This window comes from Culex pipiens, chromosome 2, assembly GCF_016801865.2.
Source record: "Culex pipiens pallens isolate TS chromosome 2, TS_CPP_V2, whole genome shotgun sequence".
NCBI lineage: Eukaryota > Metazoa > Arthropoda > Insecta > Diptera > Culicidae > Culex > Culex pipiens.
The window spans coordinates 205,354,479-205,381,711 of NC_068938.1; the positions used below are offsets into that span (position 1 = coordinate 205,354,479).

Below are 27,233 nucleotides of genomic sequence, written 5' to 3' on the forward strand. Positions count from 1 at the left end.
CTCCTGTATGTTACCCGGCGCAGTTACGGCGATGATGTATTAAACACTCCGAGGGTGTTGAAGGGTGTTTGGATGCAGTGCAACAAAAAACACAAAAAAATAATAATAAACCATAATGAAACCACCGGGAAAGAAACCCGGGCTCTATTGTTTTAGGAAAAATACTTTTTTAAGTTTTCCAGGCTTCACGAGGGACACCGAGGCATTGTGGCAAAGTTTTTCGCCACCGAATGAAATCGGACCGGTGAAGTGGCGTGGACAATGTTGGTAAATAATGACGTAATTACCTTTGAGGAACTTCTTTCCGCTCTGCGTTGATTGAATGGGAAGAAGAAATTTCCTCGTTAACTATGTTTTCATTTGACAAGAAAAGTATTAAATTTAAGATAATTTTTTCAAAGTCATACCAAATTTAATGAAATGTAGGTAACTCAAAACATTCTCATGAATCTCATCTATCGCAGGTTATGAATGTTTCAATTAAATGTGTTCATTGATATACCTCCCCCCGGCACACACACATACACAATGTGCACACACATACTTCACCCCGTTTGCGTGCACAAAAAAAGCCACACACTATTATTCCTGCTCCAAGGGCATAATGTTGCAAAATCCATTCTGGAGCGTACAACCTTTTCGCAATGATGCTAGCACATTTTTAATGCTGCTGCTGCTGTTGTTGTTGCATATTTCTTCCCTCCCATTACCACCCGCTGGCGACTGCTGCTGAGCATAACAAACAAAACAAAACAAAAAAAAGGAGTACTGTAATATGAAAAATCACTTGAAAAGTGAAACAATGCACATAACGTGAACAAGCAGCACACTGCGTCTCTTCATCACTCCGTTTTACTGTGAGGTGAGTGAATTTAGAACAGAATCTTTTTACATATTTCAAGTTTAAGCTTTTCGATCTCACTAGGTGTTTTGGTCAAATTTTCCCTAGTTTTTGTTTAATTGCATTTGAAGAACCTTCTGTTACCAAGCGGTTAACGAAAAGGAAATAGTTGCACGGAACACCTAATCTCTAATAACCAGAAATTCACACAAGTTGTAAAATTGTTGTTTTGGAAAGTTCCTGTTTTCAAAAATAAAAGACAAGCAACCGTTTACAATGAGTTGAACACATACAAAAATTTCTTTGGTAATTCGCCACTAAGTTTTTAATATCATTTTTTGATCACTCTAAGTAAAAAAAAAATAGCATTCATTCATTATTTTTCATTTGATTAAAAATATATAGTTTTGTTTTGTACTGTTCGAATAAAAATAAGTAGCCTACTCTACCATCTTCTATCATTACATTTTGCTTTTCTGATTTGTTCATGTTTTTACAGCCACTTTTTTAATTTTCAACTGTTTTTCACATTTTCTGCTGTAAGTGCATTATCATTTAAATTGTAAAAAAAATGCGTAGAGGCATAGTCTGGGATACTACAAAAATTACTGCATACTTATTTTTACTTAAAATATAAGAAATGTAAACAAAAAACACAGCAAAAGTTGATCCCAAAAAAATTACATTTTAAATAATATTGGCAAAATCACATAAAACAAGTCAACATTCGAACCCTAAATTTTTTTAAAATTTTAGGAGTTCTTCTTTCTCATGCTTTTTAAAGTTCAAATGGTTGAAAAATGGATTGGTGGGTTGGGTTGTAGAGGGTTAAGTTTAGCCCTTTAATGCCTTTTTTTATTTTTTTCGTGTTGAGAAGGTAATTTTACAAATTTTACTTCTTTTGTTTAAAGTTTTTCTTTGTTAATTTTAATCATATTATCAGTATTTATCATGTTTATGTTATGCCTGTTGTTAGTATTTGATTTTTGCTACCACCTTCTTTTGCTGTTTTAGTCTGTTCATATTTTTACAGCCACTTTTATTTTTTTTGATTTTTTTCTTCTCACATTTTCTGTTATAGAATGATGTCATTATCATTTAAATTATACAAAAATATGTAGATGCATAGTCTGGGCCATTACAAGAATTACTTTATACTTATTTTTGTATAAAAATAATATAAAACATTGGCAAAGCCACATGAAACATGTCTAACTTGCCACCAAAAAACTTTCTTAGTAAAAACAGACGCAACACAAGGAAAAACAATATTTTCATGATTTTTTTTATTGTGCATTCAGTTGCTTACTGGACTCGGTCGTTGCAAACGACCATGGAAATAGGCGGCGGGTCAGATGCGGCATTGCAAATGTCAAAACCTCTTCCCCCTCACTTCGTCTCACCTTTCAACTGCAGCTTTGTTGACAAACAAGCGGAGTACGTGACCGCATGATGGCGGAAACGTGCCAGACCTAGGGATGATCATATAAAAAAAAAATCAAAACTTTTTTCGAGAAAAACAATATTTTGCCAACATTACACAAATTTTGCAAGAATATATTTCTGATGTTGGAGAAGTGATTAAAGATAAAAATTGTCTTTCTTAATTTTCTTTGAATTGAACTTTTTCACACCAATTGGACACCCCTGAGCCTAAGATGCTAGAAAATCCAGCTATCAGCTAATTTTTACGCGGTGGCGTTACGCTTTTTGTTTCGAAGGTTTCTCTTAAACCATACAATATTTTTGCAAACTTCAAAAAGCATTTTGTAGATCTGAACAAAACCTACAAATTGCTTTTAAAACATTGTGAAAATGTTGCGTCGTTCCAGAGAAATCGACAAATTAGAAAAACTTAACGCACCGCGAAAATAGAGGTTTCACTGTATAACGTAATTTTATGATACTTTACAAAAAAAAAGTAATTAAAATTAGACCTAAAGTTAAGTTTAAACTTTAAATAAAATTTGTACTTACCGTCATCAAGGGTGACTTTGGGTCAGGCGGTGAGATTGGGTCATACACATTTCAGCATTTCATTCCTAAATATAAATTGAAATTTTTAATTTCAAAATTAACTTTATTAACATTCCTTAAGATAAAAGTTTCAGCGGGGGTCATCCATAAACCACGTGGATTTTTTTTATTTTAGATCTTCCCCCTCCTCCCTCGTGAGCAATTCCTCCATAAAAATGTTTTATTGTATTTACCGCAGAGAGCCTTCTGAGAACGGATCACATTTTACTGAATCTATAGAGAAGAAAGGATGCGTGGACATACCGTACTACACGCTACGGATTACCGGTAAAATTTCAGTATGTTTTTTCTGGGTTCGCTGATATGTAACAGATGTATGACAGTATCATAAATATAATAATGTAAAAAACATTTTGTGATTCTTTTTGACTGGACTGATCTAATCAGGGATGGAATAATAGCAAAAAAAAATCAAATTCGCTTGCGAATTTTCTTCACCCGCGAAAGAAAGAGGAGGCAAATCACGCAAAAGAAAATCGTACCCGAAATTCTCCAAGAAAATCAATCTGCTCTACAAAATGTGACAGGTCATTTTTCGACGTGTGACGTTACACTTACAAGTGTAGTAGTGAAAAAGATTTTCTACCGAATAATCAAAATCAGTGCTGCAAATGTCAGGGGTCATGACGCGAAAATCGGCGATGCTGACACGATTTTTTGAGATCCATTGACGGAACCGCAAAAACGTGACATAAACAAACCCGGCGCAGTCGTGAGTGCCCTAACTCATTAAGCAGCTGCAATGCGAGGCAGTAGTCGACCAACGCTCATTCGACATTGCACGCACACACATAAAGAAACAAGTTTTTACACAAAAAGTTCGTTTTTTTGCGTGGAAATGTAATTTTGAATATAAGTTATGGTTGTTTTAAGTGTTTTGCACAGTCTACAACCATTCAATTGCTTGAAAATAGTCAAAATGGTGTTTAAAGAGGATTTTGCGAGTCAGTCATATGACACGAATTGAGTGAGTGTAGCTCATTTTTCACTCCGGCACGAGTCAGGCGGCAGTGGTTGAATAGACACAGTAGGCTTGCAGTCATATGCTAGCACCCGGATAAACGAAAACTATATCGATTCTGGTGAGGAACTTAAAAAAACCTTATGAGATAAGGTCACCATTTGTAATAATGTTATTTGGCGGACCTTGATGACTATTTGTCAAATGGTCACCATAAGTAATAGAGTTTGCCGAGCTTCCGTGGCCGTGAGGTTACGGGTTTCGCCTTGTAAGCGGAAGGTGATGGGTTCGATTCCTGTCTGGCTCGGCAAAGTCAGATCCCTTCAAAGAGTAATTCTACTCACTGGGAATACTGACCGGTAGGGGATGGGTTTCGACTAGCGGCGTGCTGGGTTTCCAATCCAGAGGTCGTGAGTTCGATTCTCGTACCGGGATGATGAAGTTTTTTTTAAAAAAAAAAAGTTATTTTAATGTTTGTAATGGTAAACAATTTTCTAGATGACTTTCAAAAATTATTTGCGGATGTTTTCTCAAATGGTTACCCTAAATCATACGGTAATTTTAATGTTCAAATGGTTCCAATGGCGGACCTTGATGACTATTTGTCAAATGGTTACCATAAGTAATAGAGTTATTTTATAGTTTGTAATGGTGATTTTTTTTCTTGACGACTTTGAAAAACTATTTAAGTATGTTTTCTGATATGGTTATCGTATATCAAAAGATTATTTTAAAGTTCAAATGGTTCATCTCGATACGCAAGTACCGTATAAAAACATAAAATAATTATTTGAAAAATAGTTACGATTTGCAAAGTTTTTTTTCACAAAACAAAGAGTAAATTTGAATATTATACTTTTTTCATAATGATTGTTTTCAACGAATTCTTTAAAATTCATTAAGATTTAAAATATTTTAAAACATGCATCCGTGCAGATGGACAAAACTCTTATTAATTTATTTATTCAACTATCAACTAAGTGCATTTTCGGAAATTCTGCATCATGAGATGATATTTTGATTTCATTTTGTTTAGTTGGAGCAAATTTCCTTCTCCTGGTAAAATATCAATTTTCCAACATTATTTTTTTATCAAGAAGTAATTTTTATCTATATCATGCTTTTATTTTTAATTTACCTTTAAGAAAATTTTATTGAGCTTATTTTCACTTTAATTGATACGCAATTATTCATCATAAGCATACATAATTGGATCCTAAAATTAAGCTTTAATTTGTGTTTGTTCTCAACGATAAAGCTTATTTTTCTGAGAACAATGATGCTTTGTACAATCGCAAAGGATTTAAAATGTATTTTTAAATCAATAAAAAAATACTTCTCGGCCCTTCTTGACAGCTTGTTCCAAGGGTTCCAAGGGGAACATAGTTGATCTATCTTGTCAATTAATTTTTTGTCTTGTCTTGTCAATTATTTTTTTTGATAGTGTTAAAACCATTGTACAAAAACATTTACATAGGGCTTTAGGACCCTACTGTATCCCGTTGGTTGGTCAAATTCAAACTAAAAATTGACGGTTAACCGAGGCAAAAAGTCAAATATTTATCTTCGTCTTCAGCCGTCTTTGCAGATTTCCCATCACTTTGCTACACAGAATTTTTTTTTGGTAAAATTACACGACATGTAATGTGTGTTTCTCATGTAAATTCGCTTGATATAAAATCTAAAACAAATGTAAACGTATGAATATAATGTAATTATTCATCATGTAACTTCTAATTGAATGTAGTTTATGAATTTCATGTAAATAAACTAATTAATTTTGGAACACAAACATTTTGGAATCCAAATTGTCATGTAATTGTTAAAAGTCATGTAAATTGTATAGCTTAATGGTTTTCGTTTGGAGGGAAGTAGAGCGGAAGTGTTTATATTGAAAATTGCTGATTTTTCCGTAAAGTATCAATTGTTTTCGTTTAACAACTTGCGTTTGAGTATGAAATAGTGAAATGACATGATAAACAGTCGGTGCGAGAAAAGACAAAGCAAATCAAGCTGTTTTTTTTTTGTTAATAATCTGAAATATTGTTTGTTTGTGAGTGTTTGAATTTTGTCATTGATTTCTTTGAGAAATAGCTATCGTCGCTAACCTGAAAGAACAACAGCAATGTCGTACCGACCCTTTCAAATGTTGCTCCAGATTTTTACGGTAAGAAAGTAGGATTAGGAAATAAAGAGTTTACTTTTCTTCCTTTTTTCATGCTCATCATTCTCACCCTGACCTTATTGCCGCCGTGCCGTTCCGTCGAGCGTTCCTTCTCCGGTTCCCGCAGCGGAATGCTTGCTTGCCTCTCCATGAAAATTGCCAGTGGCGTTGCCTCTGGATCAGCGGTAAAGTTTTCTGTGGTGGACCCGGCCTTCCGTAGGCAAAACCTACATTTTTTAGCGACACCGTAACCGGCGCCAGCAGCCAGTTCAACTTTGAGTTAGCGGCATCGGTTCATGGACTGGAACGTCGGCTTTTTTCAGCAGCGCTCTCCTTAAAACGGACTGGGCCAGATTGGGTGATCGTCGCACAGGGAATATTTCCTGGAAAACAGGTCCACTCGGAAAAGTAAAACGCGACGAACTTTAGGAAGAAAATTTCTTCAAGACCGCACCTTCTTAATCCCTTTTCTTCTTCTCCTCTGCTATGACATTTCTAGCTGTCATCCTCCTATCATCCTATTCTTATCTCTGCAGCGCTGTGCGCTATTTGTGCTCACTATTCTAATCAATTTAGAGTTCTAACCCAATTTTACACAAATCGAAGAAATCAAGACAAAATTGTATAGATGAGCCCAAAGCTGTTAAAAATATTTGAAAAACCAAAGTTTACCGTAATTGTAATGCTAGTTTTATTCTAAAATTATGATATACTAACAGCAATAGCAAAACATTTTTTGTGTTCATTGATGTTTTTTATTATAAAGAAATTAAAGCAAAACAATGTAAATGGGTCAATGCGGTTTTGTTAAAGAACGCTCCATAAATGTCTAACCGCGTACCAATCCAGTTTTTCACAATAGTTGTTCAATCAACAGTAAATTAAAATTTCAGAATTTACTCCCACAGCTTCACTGCATTGGGCCCTAAAGTTAAGATTAAATTGCTGATATCATTCTAAGTGCAATGACCCCTTATACGATCACAGAGGGTTTGAATAGGTTTTAAATTAATTTAAAAAAAATAACTTCACTGCTTTTCTTGCCAGAGAGTATCTTATTTGACAGCTTGTTTCAAGAGGCCCACAGTTGATCCATCGTAAAATTGTGTTGTGTTGTCATGATTATTTATTTATTTTTTTGCTTTAAAATAAAAAAAAGTTGTCAGAAATGGTTTTGGGGCTTTTTTTACAATTTGATGTAAAACTTTACATAGGACTTAAGGACCCTACTCAGTTTGACAAAAATAACAAAAAATATACATAATGCTGAAATGCAAGAAAAATTTATCTTGAATAATAATTATTTTAGAGTTGCGTCGTCAACCAAGACAGTTTCCTTTTAGAGTGCAAAAAACATCGAAGAACGCGATTGGCTACACGGAGAATCAGCATTACACTTTTTGCAGTTCGATTTTACACCACCGACTAGTTTCAACCCTCGAACTGAAAAAAGTGTAAAAGGCGAACTGCAAAAAGTGTAAAAGTTACATCTTTTCCAGTTCAGGGTTCCGAACTGCAAAAAGTGTAACTTTTGGACTTAGAAAAATTTTGAAGAATTTGCGGAATCATTTCACCCGCTGTCAAATCGGGACTTAGTGAAATTTGGATGCTGGTAGCAAGAGGTGTTGCAGGTAAGTTCTGCTCGGATTTGTGAACAGCTGCCGGAAAAGGCAAGATTCCGGTTCTCTCAAACTGGATAACCAACAATACCAGGCCAGCGAATAATGTTGTGGCCGAATTCGGTTGAATTCTTGGTTCTCCAGTCTGGGGGAAGCGAAATTCTACCTTCTGGTAGGAAACGGCTAAAATCTGACGGCTGCGGTTGGAAAAGGCAAGACTCCGGTTCCTTCAGACGGGGAAACCAAGAATCACGGAGAGGTGAATATATTTGTGGCTGGATTCTATTGATTTTTTGGCTCTTCGGTCTGGGGGAGGCAAATTTTGACCTTCCGGCCGGAATTCAAGGAAATTTATCGTCAGCGCCCGGAAAAAAACAAGGTTCCGGTTCCCCCAGACCGGATATCCAAGATCACGATTGTATATTTGGTTCTTCGTTCTGGGGTAGCAAGTTTTTACCTTCCGGCCGCAAATTTTTCGTCAGCGCCCGGAAAAAAACAAGATTCCAGTTCCCCAAACCGGATATCCAAAAATAACGGGCGGGTAGTTAATTTTATGGTAGGATTCGATTGATTTTATGGTTCATGGGTCTGGGGGAACCAAATTTGCCTTAATATCGACCGGAAGGCAGAAGTTTGCTTTCCCCAGACCGAAGACCCAAGAAATCAGTTGAATCCGGCCACACAATTATCTACCTCTCCGTGATTCTTGGTTTTCCAGTCTGGGGGAACCGGAATCTTGCTTTAACCACGAATCACGGGAGGTGAATAATTTTGTGGCCGGATTCAACTGACTTCTTGGTTTTTCGGTCTGGGAGAAGAGAAATTGTACCACTCGGGGGGGAAGTGCAATGTTACCTTCTGTCCGGATTTTTGTCAAATCTGACGGCCACGACTATTGTTGAAAAATTGAAAGTTTTCTACAGCTAAAATTACTTTTCACAGATTAGATACGCACGCGAACCAACAGCGAACAGAACGTGTTCCCGGATTTCGCCTACCGGAAGTATCCGTGCGCCCAGACCTGGAGAAGAAAACATTTGAGAATCGAGGACAAGCAACTTGGAAAGTCCGGAGAGGAGGATCAAAACCAGCTCCCGGAAAGCCGCTCGCGGCATTAGATCTGGCTCCGTAAGCCGCTGCTGATCCGACAATCGTGCCAGCTCGGTAAGTCCCCTTCGTGTTCCCCGACAAAGACGTCAGAGCCGAAGCCGCAGTAACAGCGGTTCGGCCCGTTCGTGCAGTGCATCGGAGCAGTCTAGGTCCAGATCCGTATCGGCCGCAACCAGGGCAACCGGCGCGGCACTAGTCGTTTCTTGGTTTGTCCCTCCGATCACCTGAACATTCCACAGTCCCCGGGGAAACCCAAGTCCGACTGCGGTGCGGCCTCGTCTTGAGACAGGGTTGTTACGGACGGCGCGGATCGCGCGGATGGCGCGGATTTGCTGACTAATTTTGCTCAGACGCGGATTTCGCGCGGATGGCAATTTTGATAAATAAATAGATAAATAGATAGAATTACTTTCAAGTTAATAAGAAAAATAGTATCAAGAATAACGAGAATTTGTTTTTTTCCATTGAGTGCAATTTCAATTTCTTATTAATAGATTTTTTTCTGAAAATGTTTGTTTGTATTTTCTTAATACGAACCGTCGAAAATTAAGATGTAGCGATTATTTTTTAAATTTATGGTTAAGAATTTCTTAAATAAAATTATTACTACACTTAACTCATTTATTAATATATCCTGCTCTGAATATGTAATTTCTTTTGAGTTTAGAGTAATGTTTTTTAACCTTATTTATTTTTAATTTTATAGTGGATATATTTAATTTGCCTTTGAATTTTAGATGGGATTTACCCGTAGAACTATTTTTCTAAATTTAAACATTCTTGGCGAAAAATAAAAAGATCATAACATTCAAAAATTAATGCGCCGTCATTCAAAATGGGATTTCAAATTTCAAAAATTTGAAACTTTTTTTATATTTTAATAGTATTTTTAACTAAATTTTTTAAAATTTTAGAATTTCTAAAATCGTAATTAAAAAAATCCGAAATTTCTAAATTCAAAATTTCAAAAATCTGGAATTCAAAACTCCAAAAAACTAAACAGTCAAAATTTCAAAATTAAAAAAAAAAATTCAAAAAAAAACAAAATTAAAAAAAAAATAAAAATTTGAACACTAAAAAATATAAAATATAAAACAATTTTGCAAACAAAAAAAAACGGAAATCTCAAAAATCTCAAATAATATTGAAATTCTTAAGTTCTTAAATTTTTAAATTCTTAAGTTCTTAAATTCTTAACTTCTTAAGTTCTTAAATTCTTAAATTCTTAAATTCTTAAATTCTTAAATTCTTAAATTCTTAAATTCTTAAATTCTTAAATTCTTAAATTCTTAAATTCTTAAATTCTTAAATTCTTAAATTCTTAAATTCTTAAATTCTTAAATTCTTAAATTCTTAAATTCTTAAATTCTTAAATTCTTAAATTCTTAAATTCTTAAATTCTTAAATTCTTAAATTCTTAAATTCTTAAATTCTTAAATTCTTAAATTCTTAAATTCTTAAATTCTTAAATTCTTAAATTCTTAAATTCTTAAATTCTTAAATTCTTAAATTCTTAAATTCTTAAATTCTTAAATTCTTAAATTCTTAAATTCTTAAATTCTTAAATTCTTAAATTCTTAAATTCTTAAATTCTTAAATTCTTAAATTCTTAAATTCTTAAATTCTTAAATTCTTAAATTCTTAAATTCTTAAATTCTTAAATTCTTAAATTCTTAAATTCTTAAATTCTTAAATTCTTAAATTCTTAAATTCTTAAATTCTTAAATTCTTAAATTCTTAAATTCTTAAATTCTTAAATTCTTAAATTCTTAAATTCTTAAATTCTTAAATTCTTAAATTCTTAAATTCTTAAATTCTTAAATTCTTAAATTCTTAAATTCTTAAATTCTTAAATTCTTAAATTCTTAAATTCTTAAATTCTTAAATTCTTAAATTCTTAAATTCTTAAATTCTTAAATTCTTAAATTCTTAAATTCTTAAATTCTTAAATTCTTAAATTCTTAAATTCTTAAATTCTTAAATTCTTAAATTCTTAAATTCTTAAATTCTTAAATTCTTAAATTCTTAAATTCTTAAATTCTTAAATTCTTAAATTCTTAAATTCTTAAATTCTTAAATTCTTAAATTCTTAAATTCTTAAATTCTTAAATTCTTAAATTCTTAAATTCTTAAATTCTTAAATTCTTAAATTCTTAAATTCTTAAATTCTTAAATTCTTAAATTCTTAAATTCTTAAATTCTTAAATTCTTAAATTCTTAAATTCTTAAATTCTTAAATTCTTAAATTCTTAAATTCTTAAATTCTTAAATTCTTAAATTCTTAAATTCTTAAATTCTTAAATTCTTAAATTCTTAAATTCTTAAATTCTTAAATTCTTAAATTCTTAAATTCTTAAATTCTTAAATTCTTAAATTCTTAAATTCTTAAATTCTTAAATTCTTAAATTCTTAAATTCTTAAATTCTTAAATTCTTAAATTCTTAAATTCTTAAATTCTTAAATTCTTAAATTCTTTAATGCTTAAATTCTTAAATTCTTTAATTCTTTAATTCTTAAATTCTTAAATTTTTAAATTCTTTAATTCTTTAATTCTTTAATTCTTTAATTCTTTTATCAACTTTTACACCCAGGGAATGCCCGAGAAGCTGCTGGTGGATCTGGACGGCATCGACTACAACAAGGGCAACCTTTCTGCGGCGTAAGTCGCTTCACTCTGGTCAAGCTTCAATAATTCATATCCATTTTAAAACAAAGCCAACGTGACCGCTTAGGTCGGCGACGCGGTGATCTTTTGCATCGAGCACGCCGACGCGGCCGAGGAGATTTGCGAGTGGTTCGCCGAGTCGCTGTCGAACAACGAAAACCATGCTCAAGCGGAAGATCGCCCGCATCTACCTGATCTCGGACACTGCACAGCTGCAGTGGCAAGGTATCGAACGTGAGCTTCTTCCGGAAGGCGTAAGAATGTTTAAATTTTGAAAACAGCAGATTTTTCATCACATTTTAATCCTACAGCGTGGAGGAGAATCTGCTGGGCATCTTCAAGAATCTCTTCGCCTACCACATGCAGTTGGACAGCCGTCTCAAAGCCGAGGGCTTCAAGTCGCGCGTGATGAACGTGTTCAAAGCGTGGGAGGAGTGGGCTACCCGAAGGACTTTTTGCTTAGGCTGCAGCACACCTTCCTGGGAATTGCGATTGTGAGTAGATTTACTTATTGGTTTGACAATTTCAAAAATACAATCTCTCAACAGGTCGAAAAGCAACCGGAGAAAGTGCCCGCCTGCTGAAGGGAATTGCCGATACAGATTCCAGCACGCCAGTGCTCAAGCACGACATCTACAACGACGGGATGCTGCTAAACACCACGGAGGACATTGACGGCGTTCCGATGCAGAGCTCGGAGGAGTAGCTCAAAACTGGCGGTTCGTTCCAAGTGGGAAACGGCAGGTGCGCGTCGACTGGAACTTCGGCGAAGAAATCGCTCACTACCGGCGATCCTCGCCGTCCGAGTACGTACCACGAACAAGTCGTCCCGCCGGCCCAGTTCCCCCTCTACTCCAGCAGAAGCCGCAGCAAGCGCGAAGCGTCCCTTTCATCGCTCCAAACCAGCAGCAAGTCCACCCATCGGTGAGGACTCTCAGAATGGACAGATTTCGGGCGAAGGTCGTGCAGGTTTATCAACCAATTTCTGGTAAGTTCTTTCTCACTAGTAAATATTTGATTTCACTGATAAAATGTTTCCCTCTTTCCAGATGGCACCCGCCGGGTTGTTCTCTCCTGAAGGTCAACGCGAAAGTTGAGCCACGTCTCCAAAAAATCATCGACTTTGTGCACCAGCAACGAGCGATCGATCCGGGTTGAAAGCCATCTGTTCGCGGTCAATTCATTCCGGAAGCTGGTTGCAAGTAGAAACAAGACAGAGTTCCGAGTGATTGCGCTGAAACTCCGTGACATCCGCCAGGACCGGTAAATCCGGATGATGGCAATTGCCAAGAGAGAGTTACGTAGGTTACTCCAAGAAGCGAACAAGCTAGGACCGGTGGGCGGAATATTTAACTTGGAACGGCCTCGAAGTGCTCCACTCAGTGATTTTCTGATATTAGGTCAGAAACTTTAATTATATAAAGCATTGTAAAATTAGTTTTTTCATTAATTTATTGTATGGAATTTAGAAAAAAATAAAGACATTGTTTAATCTAATAGTTAAATTGAAATTTAATTTCTCTTAATAGGAATCCCAAAGAAAATCCAAAAACGCCCAAATGTAGGCAATATGCAATTTTCACCCGGTGAAACATTTCAATTTCGATTTTACACGAAATCCAGTTCGACCCCTGTTACACGAAAGTATGTAATCGTACCTGAACTGAATTTCGTGTAATCGAACTCGATTTCGTGTAATGCCGATCCTCCGTGTAAAATGACAACCTTGGAAATCAACACGTGCTTTGTTTACAAAACAACTGCTGCGACGACCCACGAACATAATATTATATTTTTTGGAGAAATTTTCAATTTTATTTCGGTATTAATTTTGTCGTCTTTATCAGTAATGGTAAGGTAGGTACAGTTTTTCGTTTTGATTATTTTGTTGAATTTTATTAAAATTTCAATTTTGTTTAATTATACATTTTTTCATCATCTTGATGCGCGGGTTGTCGAATTGACTTTCAGCTGCGGGAGATCGAGTGGATGATCCTTCCACGGCAGGAACGACCTATTTTGTCTCCGCCAGGGTTCTTCTGAAGGTCTTCCTGAACCGCCTAAATGGCAAGCTCAGATCGTTGCGGAACTCGGAGGAGCGTGCACTATCCAGCAGCTCATCGTCAGCGTCGTCAGTCGAGATCGAGCCGGATATGCGACGGCGTTTTCGGACATTTTCGAACCCGTTACCTGAAGCAGCTTGGTAGACAGCGGCGTGGCCAGCGATTCAAACACGTTTGTGGAACTGGTCGTGCCGAGGTAAGGCCAAGGTGAACGGATGTGCGTCGAATACGATAATGAAAGCACATTGATCGCCTTAGGTGGGAAATTGAGGCGAAGATGGTCGTTTATGGGGAGATCAAGGAAAAGTATCATGGTCCTGAACGCCATGGGACCGGATGCACCCCTGGACGATGACATCGACGATCAGATTCTAAAGTACCATCTGGAACGAATGCGGGACGTGACCCCGTCGGTGCAGCGGGTCGTCAAGAACGTGCAGTGGTTCGAGTCGTACCACCAGAATTATGTGGCGTTCGTGAAGGCACTCAAAATCGACGCGGACTAGAAGGAACGGTTCGCGAAGACGGCCAAGCTTGCGCTGAAGGAGATCTTTACGTGAGTTTCTAGTAAGCAATTTTCTCGCAGTAAATACGGCATCAACGAAGTCGCCACGATTCTCGGGCTGCGCGAGGAGGACAAAACGATCCCACTGAAGAACCTCACTATCGAGACGGCAGGCGCTGCTCGAGTTCCTCCAGCACACCGAGTCGGACGAGCTGGACGCGTACTAACGGCGGATGGATCTGACGCCGTTTTGCAACTACATCCAGACGTGAGTATTTCAATGAATGTATCTAAATTGTTACAATAACGTTGCTCTGTTGCAGCTTTGCGGACACGCCGACACTGTGCAACTACATGCAGCTGGCGTACGTGTCGATGACGACGGAAAAGCTGCAGAAGATGTACTTCCAGCCAATGATGCAGGTGAACATTGAACATAATGGACTTGAAGGAGCAGGAGATGGACAAGGTCAACAAGAAGGATTATGGCAGTGCGCAGCGAGTGTCGGACGAGTTGACCGCCGCCAATGACGTACACACGGTCACTATCCGGTGCATGTACAAACGGAACTAGCAGAAGTCTGAAAACATCCAGTTCTACAACATTTTCTTCCAGCGGATTATGAAGGTGTTGAAGACTTTAGATATGGGGCGGAAGAACTATGATCCGTCCGCGCCAAAGCTCATTCCGCAGAACCGGCTGAAAATCAGACTGGGTTGTGTGAGCGCCGTTGACGAGTACCAAGGTGGACTGATGTTCAATCTGAACGTTTCGCGTCGTGTTCTGCTGCAGATCACCGACATGAGGACTTTTTCTACCTCGATCGGTACGAGATCATCCAAGTGGAAGACTACAAAAGTAAGGATGATGGCGATTTGAATGTTCCAGAAGGACTTCCTGAGGTGGATGAAAAGAAGCCGGCGAGATTAAGTCGCAGGATCCGGCGGTAAGTGTTTCAGCTGTTTCGCCTTGGACTCGCGGTGTTTGAATTGCAGCGGTGTTTTCGCAAGTGATTGTATCACTATGGCAGCGTTGGGTCCCGACTGTAGTCCCGATTCACCCCAGATGTTCCGAGTGTGATGAGCGGAAGTTAGTAAATTCGTTTGGACCGCTCCTTGCCATCGAAAGACGATCTTCGCAAAGGCACCCCTTCTTCGAGCTGCTGATTGCACAGTGTCAGATCGGTTAGATTGACCAGCGGAATTACGGTTCCGTTCTCTAGCATCAACGGAATCGGTGATGTGGAGGTGTAGTGTGATATTTTATAAAAATAGGGCGTTTACCCCACCGAAATTGAGTTTCAGAACCTCCGTTATTCTTGGTTTCGCATAATTTACGCCAACCATCGAAGGAAACGCAATCTTCACTAACGTAAGGGCTCGCCTTTCTTTGAATGCAGATTGCAGAATCTCATGTCTTAAATTATTGTTTATTAATTTCAATTCTTTAGGCAATATTTGTACTTCTAAATCAATTTAGTAGTTAACAACATTTTGGATTAAACGCAAAATTAAATTAAACTCTCTTTTCTCTTCTCTCGCTACGCTCCGTTACCTGCTCTTTCGCAGGCAAGCGCAGCGCACTGCGCAGGCAAAAACAGTCTGATGTGAAACGTTTGTGCGGCTGGTTGTTGTTTACGTTTTGTGCGCAGGTATAATTTTCAAACAAATCATTTGATTTACCAGATAATTTGTTTATATTTTTCATTTCAGCGCCGTGGAGAACTTGATAAAACGGAACAGCTGGTGCTGCAGGATTCGATCGGTAATCAAAAGAGATCTTGCCGGCCGACAATATAAAATCGAACGCAAAATTTGTTCCGCCGAGGATGCGATCAAGCGAACGAACAATTGGCAGCAATCAATCTGAATCCTTAGATAAGTACATATGATATTTGAATATTATATTCAACTTGATACTTTGTGATTTTTTTCTTCTTACTTTTTCAGGTTTGGACGATTTTGGCAGTATGATCAACTAAACAGAATCGACATCGCCTCTAAAGTTCAAATATTATTGCTGTGAACCATCCGTCAAAAAGTGAACAATTCAGTAAAAAATAGGTAAGTAAAAAATGTGAGAAAAACTTTTAAAAACTATTTCAAAACTATTTCTCAAAAAGTGTAAATTTGTATGATAAACTTTAATTTATCATTTGAAAACTATTTCTGAAATAGTGAAACTGGGAAAAAATGTAGGATAAACCTTAAATAACTATATGAAAACTATTTTCAAAATAGTAGCGCTAGGTAAAAATAGCAAGAAAAACCCTTAAAAACCATTTACGAACCATTTCTAAAGTAGTAGCAGCAAGGTTAAAAATTGTGCGAACAACCTTAAAATACCATTTAAAAACCATTTCTGAAACAGTAAAAACCGGAGGAAAAACGTCGCTTTTTCGAGAAAATTTACTTTATTTTTACCATTACACAAATGGTAATTTGACGAAACGTTGTTCGGGGATTTTTAAGGTTACCGTTGCTAACCACCCTCAATTCAGATGGTCGATCTTTATAATAAATGGTAGGGTACCATTTCCGATATGGTATTTTTAAGGTTTTCCTACCATTTTTCAAATAGTGGTTACGATCTCTGAAATGGTGAGAAAACCATTTAAAAAAAAGTTTTTTTAAGGTTCTCGTTTATGCGGGCAGTGAACTGACATTTTGGTTTGCTTCATATGTACGCTGGGTTGGAAATTTTTTGCAGGCCTGATCAAGATGATGATTTTTTTAGATTCTTTTTACCGATCTCTTGTGCGCTTGAGAGGAGAGCCATGCTCCCTTCGTATTTTTTTTCTCTTGATGAACGTCCAGAGATTTTCTTTTGATGATGATTATTCCATCGCTGGATCTAACAATGTATCCTCTATCCTAGGTCGGGACCAATTTTTTCTTCCCAATCCCACAGAACGAGTAATCAAATAAATCAAGTCTCAAAAAAGGCCAACTGTGTTTATGAATGTCAAATAAGGCCGTTGCAAATATTTTTCAAAGTTTATGTCGTTTTGTATTTTTTTTTTCAAAAAAATATCCAAATTTCAATGGAAATAGAAGTCTAATCAACTGAGAACAATCTATAATGCCTTTTTCTGCATTGATAATCATATTTAACATGTTTGGACTCGTTTAAAATATTTTGAATTTTTATGAAATTACAATGTACAGCACCGCAAAAACTTTTTTTCCGCAAAAATACAATTTTCGTCAGTATTTAGAAATTTTGAAAATCAAAGATCGCAAAAAATCACATGGGAGTAAAAAAAAAAACAAAATTACTTGACACCACGGTTCGTAGTAAACCGCCAGTGAAAAATGCCAGGAAAAACCTGCTAGTTCAGCTCTCACGAGGGGGTGTGTTTGTGTGTTTGCCAGTTGCGGGGTGGATTACAAATGTGTGTGCGTGTGTAGTAAAATGGGGCTGCTAGCGGGAGTAGGGCAGGACCGGTCGGTCGGAGGACAAAACAATGGGCAAGAGAGAAATGTTTTAATTCTTCAACATCTAACCGGAGGGAGATGAATTAAAAATTAAAAATCATTTTAGCGCTGCTCTAGAGTGGTTTTGCTGAGTGCGAATGTTGTTTTCAATTAGTGGCGAGTGATATGGCACGAAAAAGGGGTGGTTTGGTTCTAGACAGAGCGTTGTTCCTCTCGCCGCACTTCTTGAGCTGTTGTTTAACCGCAAATATTTGCGGGGAGGGAAATTCGGGCGAGGAAGGAAATCTTACTGAACTCAATTTCGCGCGCGTTTTCAGTAGTGTTGATTCGAGTGAGATCCATTTTCATCAATGCACGCATAAATAAATTAGCATTGATGGCATCCTAATCCCATTAGCCACTTCTCCTAGCCCACGTATGGCTGTGTGTGTCAGTTTGAGCAAATTATTGTTATGCAATGTTATGAACCGAATACTTTGTTGATATATCTCACTTGCAATTATTCAAATACTATTCGGTTGGATTCACGCTGCTAAATCGGGGATCGACACAACGCCATAACTCGGCTCGAACAGCGTGCAATGTAAATATTTGGAACACGCAAACGCCAGCCGCGCGCGTGGAACAGGAATGGCATGAATTATGACCGTGCCAAATGACCACCGAGAAATGGTCCATTGGTACAACCACCACAACTAGGTGAGAGAACGGTGAAAGTGAGAACAACGGTAGAATTCTTCCAGATGATGAAAATGTAAAAATAAATATTCTAGAAAATATAGAATAATATGATGATTGTATCGAAAATTTTAAAAATCGTTTGTAAAAATTCTGGCGTGCTATCAAAATGTCTTCAGCAGCCCCCATAGACCTGATACGAAGTCCAAACTAGAGGGACCAAACTAATTAGTCCAGCTAGATGGCATTCCGCCCAACTACTCCCCTAGACTCGCCGGCCTCCTGCCGGTGTTGGACGCTTTCGGATCCTGCTGCGTGGCGTGAACATCTCACGCACAGGTCTTCGCATGTCGAGTGATTTATTCGATTATAAATGTTTGAAGAAATGCAGCATCCCCCAACCTTCGACGTCTGTCTTGGACCAATGATTTACGATTTGTTTACGCCCCCAACCGGCAAAAACGGAAAGGTATGAGTTATACCACTCTCAGAAGAAACTGACCAAGACCAAGAGTCCGCTCGGGGAAAGATGATGGAAAGCAACAGGCACTTTGGCACTTCCTGTTTTGCCCTCTTCCCTCCCGTGGCACCGTCTATACGATATACAGAAGTCGCGTTGGACCAGAAGCAATCTTGTGTTGATATAATAATAAATGGATCGAATTGAGCAGGGAGGCGCGCAAGTTGATCATCGCATTAATTGGAGCGTTGAGACATTTATGAGCCCCGGTGGTGTCTCGAACGCACAGGGAGGGTGTCATGCACGTGTGAGGAAGGTGTCTCGAGTGTGTGGGTTAATGTCGTTTGTTGAAGTACAGAGATATCGTCTTTTGGGTAGATACAAGCCAATGTTTGAGCTGTTACTTGATGGACTTGCATTTGTAATGTAAATGAATAAGAAATAAGTAGTGATTGAAGTGCACTTTGCTTTGTCAGACTTGAAAATTCCCATCTTTCAAGAAAAATTCTAGATAATCTTCAACAAAAAATTGCGGTTTTGTCAGTCTTGTTCTATGGAATGTTGCCAAAATCTAAAAAAATATCCATGACTTGATCCATTTTGCAAAAAGTTATCCGGATCGTTCTGAACATTTCTCGACTTTTTTTGACAAAGAACTTTGTCCTAAGGGCACTGTCTACGGGTGTCAATCCAAAATTTCGCGAAGCGAAAGTGTAACGATTTTCTGTCGTTTTTCAAATGCTTATATCTTCCCCCCCATTCAAACAATCTTTATGTTTTACACACCAAACGAAAGGGGAAGTCTTAAAGTACAAGTTGACTACCTCACAAAGTTGATAAAACTTTGTTAAAGTACTTAAAAGTTAAGATGAAAATAAAAAATGAATGCAAGAAAAATCCCGGCTGCTGATTGGCTGAAAGCACGTAGCAAATGTTGCTTCCTCTCCTGCTTTCGCAAAACTCTCACGCGAGAGTTTGGCACCACTGTTGCCACATTTCATGCGAACTATATAAGCTAGCACTTAGCCTCAGAAAATTTCAGTGCCTATCGCGGTTTCGTCAAAGACGGATCCACGGTGGTAATTTTATTGCTCACACACACACACACACACATTGAACGACACAGTATGTGCACCAAATTGGGAGGAATTCTGTTCTAATGAAGATTGTTAGGAAGGTGACCGGAAAACTAGAATGATTTGGGGCAATGGGGTTGGGACCACATTGATAGAATATTGGCCACACCCGGAGTGGCCAGTGCCCTGGGGAAGGTTCTTCCGGGGGGACATTTACCGAACCATACGACTTGGGGCAATATGGGTATCAAAATTCATGGTTTTTGAAACTGGTAATGAAAATGGCCATTTCGACCGGATTGGCCACACCCGGAGTGGCCAGTGCCCTGGGAAAGGTTCTACCGGGGGGACATTAATCGAACCATACTACTTAGGGCAATATGGGTATCAAAAATCATGGTTTTTGAAACTGGTAATGGAAATGGCCATTTTGACCGGATTGGCCACACCCGGAGTGGCCATAGCCCTGGGGAAGGTTCTTCCGGGGGGACATTTACCGAACTATACGACTTGGGGTAATATTGGTATCAAAATTGCCTCAAGTCGTATGGTTCGATTAATGTCCCCCTGGTAGAACCTTTCCCAGGGCACTGGCGACTCCGGGTGTGGCCAATCCAGTCAAAATGGCCATTTCCATTACCAGTTTCAAAAACCATGATTTTTGATACCCATATTGCCCTAAGTAGTATGGTTCGATTAATGTCCCCCCGGTAGAACCTTTCCCAGGGCACTGGCCACTCCGAGTTTGGCCAATATCCTATAAATGTGGTCCCAACCCCATTGCCTCAAATCATTCTGGTTTTCCGGTGACCATCCTTACAATCTTCATTAACACAGAATTCCTCCCAAGTTGGTGTACAAACTGTGTCTTCCAATGTGTGCGTGTGTGTGTATGGGCAATACAATTACCACCGTGGATCCGTCTTTGACGAAACCGCGATAGGCACTGAAATTTTCTGAGGCTAAGTGCTAGCTTAAATAGTTTGCATGAAATGTGACAACATGGTGCAAATTTTGCTTCCTCTCCTGCTTTCGCGAAACTCTCACGCGAGAGTTTGGCACCACTGTTGCCACATTTCATGCGAACTATATAAGCTAGCACTTAGCCTCAGAAAATTTCAGTGCCTATCGCGGTTTCGTCAAAGACGGATCCACGGTGGTAATTTTATTGCTCACACACGCACACATTGAACGACACAGTATGTGCACCAAATTGGGAGGAATTCTGTTCTAATGAAGATTGTTAGGAAGGTGACCGGAAAACTAGAATGATTTGGGGCAATGGGGTTGGGACCACATTGGTAGAATATTGGCCACACCCGGAGTGGCCAGTGCCCTGGGGAAGGTTCTTCCGGGGGGACATTTACCGAACCATACGACTTGGGGCAATATGGGTATCAAAATTCATGTTTTTTGAAACTGGTAATGGAAATGGCCATTTTGACCGGATTGGTCACACCCGGAGTGGCCAGTGTCCAAGGGAAGGTTCTACCGGGAGCACTAGCGTGCCCAGGGTGGGGCAACATGGGGCAGTTGCCCCACCATCCTCGGAAATTTGTTCTAAAATTGGGCAGGGGGTGTCCATACACGACGAAATTTTCAAAACTCTAATATTTTTGCCCCACCTTCCTTGAGGACCTGGGCACGCTAGTCCGGGAGGACATTGATCGAACCATCCGACTTGGGGCAATATGGGTATCAAAATTCATGGTTTTTGATACTGGACATGAAAATAACCATTTTGATTGTGGTGACCACAACCTAGAGTGGCCGGTTCCGTGGCATTTTCCGAACCATACTTGTTTTGGCAATATTTTCGTGTTTTGGCAATTTATTTCCACAGAGGTGCCAAAGATTGGAAACATTTAATTAGAATAAATTATTCAGGATTAAATAAATAGGCAATGATTTAAAAATAAAATGTAATAGAATAATTTTTTAGGAATTTTGCACAAAGTTCTTTGTCATATTGGTCATGTAGAACATAACCACCTGCACCTTTTTTTTATAAGGTCCTATAAACAAATGTAAACATTGAGTGCATGATTGAAAGTTGGACACTACACCCAAAGTTAAAGATTAAAGCTCCAAAAATACTATTTAGGCTATAAACTTACCAGCACCGCCTCAAGTAAGCACGCAAATTTATGCCATTTACTGGCCAGAAAGATCAAATTTAATCCACTTTTGATCATTATTTTCTATTTTGCGAGAGCATTTCTCATCATTTTGGTGGCACACACATCCACACGCAAGATCAGAGGTTAACTGCTTAACAAAAGTCGCCATCAACATCTTTTCACTTGCGCTAATGATTTCAAAGCGCTTAAGATATAAAATTGATTCCAACTACAGGCAACATGTTCTTTTGAACATTAGTTAGACACTCACTTGAAAAATAATCCCGAAACCTGTAAATAATTAGCAAGCGCCATCAAAAAAACAAACGCGCCAAGTCTTTTGACGTTTGAGTTTTGACGACCCATTCTAATTGATGGCTGAAAAAAACCGAGCGAGAAGCGAATGCAATTAAAGAACAAAGGGTGGCCACCAACACCACCAACATGCTGGTGCGGCGCCTGTTGGAGTGAGCCAGTGATGCCAGGAAATTTTCTCTATAACTGCTAGTTTTCGTGAGTGTTCGCTAAAAATTTCATCAATTTGGGCAGCACTAAGCAGAGCGCTGGAAGAAAAAAGAACAGCAATAAAAAAAAGCAATAAAAAAAAAATAAAAATATAAGGAATGGATCAAAACTGAATTTTAATACTTGAAACGATAAAATATAATGTTAGGGGGCATTTAAGGGTTAAAATTTTATTTTTATCAAATTCCTTGTACAATTTTCTATACACCCAAAGGAAAAATATATCTCAAAATCTGCAACATTGGATTTGCTGCAGAAAATGTCATATTTTATAACATTTTTTGCAGCAAGCCCGTAGATCATTTTTGCCCGCGTGTAAAAATTTCAGCGATCTGCAGTTCTCACCAACACATATAAAGCTGGCCCGTCCCCGAGCAACACTCCAAAGAGAAGCATATGTTGGTGCTCTTTCACTCACTTTTCATCAAGCGTCCATGGCGCGGTGGTAGCGTGTCGGATCAATAACCAAGAAGTTGGTGGTTCGATCCTCGTTCTGCTAAGTGTTTTTTTTTGTGAAAAACAACCAAAAAGCCGTCGTTAATATCGATAATTGTCGGTAACGGGCAAAAATGTCATACTCCTATATCGCAAAACCCGATTTAATCCCACCAGGGGTGAGATAGAGCCTTTCTTACTAAAGAATATAACTTCTCTCAATTCACAACATCGACTTGATACAAAAAATCTTATGATGAAAGCAAGGTATTATTAATGATGTGTTTTCTAAAAGAAATTGAAAACACAATTTTCACCTATCGAATATTTTTAATCGTACAAATTCTTAGCTTCCAATGCGCAAGTGACGACACACACCGCGGTTTTGGTTTTCTAGTTTTGGTACGAGCCCAAAAACCGAACAAAGCAGGCGCAAAGCAAAACCGAGTTAACCGCACAGTGGGAAGCTTGCCATTCAGCGTCTACGAAAGTGAGAGAGTCAGAGATATATATTTTTACAAACGCACCACTACACACTCAATCGCAATACCTTAGGTAGATAGCCATTGGCGTCGCGAGCATTGAAAACTTTGAAAACGATATAAAGCTTAGAAGCTTCGAAAGCTCCTATTGGAATCCAATGAACTCTGTTTAATAAAACGACACGACAAATGAAGCCTACTTAAAGGCGATTTTAGGAGCACACGGGAAACAAATTGATTGTACCCGGATGAATGTCCTATGTCAAAAAAGTTTTTGCATTAACATTGGACAGTTATGCAAAAACGGACAGAGCAAAAGAAACCGAAAAGCTACGATATCTTACATGTTGAAGGAAACATCGGTAGACAAGCTACTACGAACGAGTATAAGTCGAGCCGAAACATATGCGCCAGCATTCTCGCGCCAGTATTCGAAGCTCAACTTGACAACTTGTCGACTTGGCGACGAAGCGTCGAAAATCGATGCAGTGTGATTTTTTAGCGATTTTTCGGTTTAAAATTCATGCTGAATCGACATATTTACGAAGCTGGAAATGACGTCCTGGCTTAAAGTAAAACCTATACCTTTCTTTAGTAAGAAAGGCAAAAAGTAAATCGTTCTAAAAATTGATCGGGATTGCCGATCGATGTCAAATTTGTTTCAGATGCTCACTCATGGTCTGTACTATGAATGTAGCAAGAAATTTCGAATAAAATCAGAAATGAAAAATGTTGGCGAAGGTCACCAGGTGGGCTTTTACCTTTTTTTAGGGATTTTGTTTCTTATGGTAGGTCAATCAAACGGCTCTAACTCCAGAACCATATTATGAATCTGGATGAAAATTTGGGAGGTTGTAGAGCTGGAAAAATGCAATTTTTGAGATAAATAAAAGATAGGAAAATGAAAAAATTGGACCATATTTTCATTTGGAAACTGTGTATTTTCTGGAAAAGTCTGGCCGCATCCGAAAACAGATGGATAATTCGAAATTTGCGCGGCAACTCGCCCAGGTTCAGCACACTAGCTTTCATCTGCATTTAGGAGAATCGAAATCGGATTTATGGGAGCTGAGAACGGCGCGACACAAAATTTTGCAAAATTTTACCACATACGAACATCACTCGACCTCCACGGAATTTATTTTCTCAAAATTCGAGGGTTCGAGATAGACGAGTTCTATCAAGGTGAATCGATAGAGCGTCGAAAATCGATGCAGTGTGATTTTTTAGCGATTTTTCGGTTTAAAATTCATGCTGAATCGACATATTTACGAAGCTGGAAATGACGTCCTGGCTTAAAGTAAAACCTATACCTTTCTTTAGTAAGAAAGGCAAAAATGCATGAGGACAGATTTCATGCAGATTCTGATATACTTTCATGCCGCCATGCATCACAATCATGCGACTGCCAGTTGGGTGTAAAATGCAACCTCTAGAAAGTCTTTTGCTCAAATAGTTACAAAGTTATGGTTAAAAATAAATTATTTTTTTACAAAATCGTCAAAAAAGGGCGGTGCCAAAAATAGAGGGATGGTCCAATCAGGACCAAACTTGGGATTTGTTTTAACTATCGATAGATGAACGTTCCCTCCAAGTTTGGTCCAAATCGGTGAAGGTCAAGTCTAAAAGTTTTCCAGTTGACCACATCGTGATTTTTTCTATATCAATTTAGATCTCATTAAAAATAGGAAAAATCTCGGGTGGGTTTTCAAAAAGCCGTTAGAGTCACTGTGACCTCTGACACTAATTTTCGTTTTTCTCGAAAATGAAACAAAATTTCATTAATTTCAAGTATTGGGCACTTGAAGGACGTGTAGATGAACAATCTCGAGCATTTTTGATATTGGTTTTTCGTAAGTAGGTCGAATACCGATGCAAAAAAGGACTTTCCCGAGCATGGGTAAATAACAAGGGAAATGCGTAATAATACTTTTCTCTGGTATCAATGCCAAATTTTGGTATTCCTGGACCCTGTAAAATTTGTCTTAAGGATTATGCAAGAGCAAAATGTGGTATCATACCAATTTAAGGTATTGTTTTGATATTGCAAAATTGCAGAATTTGTCAATGATCGAACACCACATTTTGGTATTCTTTTGGTATTACAGTATTTTATCAAATTCCTCTGCAGCTATGGGAAAATTTTGACCAATTTTGACAAAATAATTAATTTTGCGCTATAATGATGTCTCAAAGCGAATGCTTTCATTCAAAACCGGAAATTTCAAACTTGATTTTAAACATTTTTGATATACCCCCTATAGAAATGACTTGAAATTGTGGAAAATTTTCTAAGTCAGGATGGCACATTTTGGTATTATTTTGGTATTTAAGTGTTTTATCAAATTCCTCTGAAACTATGGGAAAATTTTGACCAATTTTTACAAAATAATTAATTTTGCGCTAAAATGATGTCTCAAAGCGAATGCTTTCATTCAAAACCGGAAATTTCATACTTTATTTTAAACATTTTTGATATACCCCCTACAGAAATGACTTGAAATTGTGGAAAAAATTTTAAGTCAGGATGGCACATTTTGGTATTATTTTAATATTGAAAGGTTTCATCAATTTTCTCTGAAACTATGGGAAATTTGTTAAAAAAATTTCACGAGTTAATTAATTTTGCGCTAAAATGACTTGAAACCAAAAAATGTTAAAGATGATTTTAAAAATTAGTGTGATATACACACTAATATTTTTTTCAAAAACGTTGAAATATCTCTAAGTCGGGATAACCAAATACTTTGAAAAACGAGTCAATCGACAGATTAATGAATTTTGGTGAATTTCAATTCAGTTTCATTTTAATAATACTTATTTTTCAATCTTGTTATTTTTCAGAAGCTTCAAGAACTTCAAGCACAGGCCGTTCATCAATGACAAATGCATTCGGTGTGGTGAAGAATATCACTAATAACAACATGGAATCATCAGGTGAGTAGATTTGGCTGTTGAATAATTTCCGTTTTTTCACTAACTGCAACTGCTGCACTAAAAATGGTATGAAAATACCAAATTTTGGTATTACTTGTTCAAATACAAGCGACCATAATGTGCTCTTGGTTGCCCAGTAATAGATGGTAAAATACCATGAAATCATACCAAAATCATGTATGTGAAAGACCACAGAAATACCAAAATATGATTTTCCAAGGGCGCGGGAATACCTAAAAATAAAACCATGGCAATACCAAGTTTTGGTATTCAAGCAATGTTCAAAATCCAGAAGACCTCAACATGGTATTGAAATGGTTTTATTTTGAGGTATTATTTTACCCTTGGAATAACATGGTTTGGTATTTTTGTGCCCTTACATATACAAGATTTTGGTATGATTTCATGGTATTTTACCATCTATTACTGAGCAACCAAGGGCACATTTTGGTCGCTGTTATTTGCCCAAGTAATACCAAAATTTGGTATTCCCGTGTTATTTACCCCTGCTCGGGTTGTTTACCAATGGCTCTTACGGCTTTTTGAAAACTAATCCGAGAAATCATCTCCGTGTCTCAAGTTCAACCTGGTGGTTGTGCAAAGGTGTGCATTATAAATAGATAATTTATTCTTAAAAACTATGGCGATTTTATGGGTTTTTGTTTAATAAATTGCTGAAGCTTGACCTTTAAAATCGATCATTTTTGTGTGTTTAATGGTGAACACTTTTAAATTGTAGATAGATCTTCATTTTGGGCACCATTTGAGTAATAACCAGAGTTACCAAGTCTGAACAGAAAAAAAAATCTTGCAAAAAAAAATTGTAAAAAAAATCCTGGCAAGCACTTTTTTCTCTATATCATGAGCAACATTGTGTTCAAAAATCAATTTAAATATTTTTAAAACATATCCATTGCATATTTTGCATTATCCTATTTATATTGCAATTACGTTTATTGTCCAACTACAACTACTTTAATTATGCATTGATTCTGTCATTTACATGCACTCCTTCTTCATGACGCCCGACACCAGGTTCGCTTCATTCATAAATCATTTATAACCGTGTACCTTTTATTTATTCATTTACTTAATTTTTCCACCACTCCCAAACTCT

At 37.4% G+C, this 27,233-nt stretch overlaps 1 long non-coding RNA gene and 1 pseudogene across 3 annotated transcripts; both read left to right on the forward strand.

Moving 5' to 3' along the window:
- Positions 1-7,385: 7,385 nt before the first annotated feature.
- Positions 7,386-11,849, forward strand: LOC120422239 (uncharacterized). 3 transcript variants are annotated; one of them, XR_005606099.2, is made up of 4 exons: positions 7,386-8,786; positions 11,324-11,391; positions 11,448-11,651; positions 11,709-11,849. It is a non-coding gene; the product is annotated as an uncharacterized LOC120422239 (long non-coding RNA). The 3 variants fall into 3 exon arrangements; XR_005606100.2 differs by having other exon boundaries at positions 7,386-7,634; positions 8,565-8,786; positions 11,324-11,651; XR_005606098.2 differs by having other exon boundaries at positions 11,324-11,651.
- A 2,026-nt stretch (positions 11,850-13,875) lies between these two features.
- On the forward strand, positions 13,876-15,464 carry LOC120422228 (piwi-like protein 4; annotated as a pseudogene).
- Positions 15,465-27,233: the final 11,769 nt, after the last annotated feature.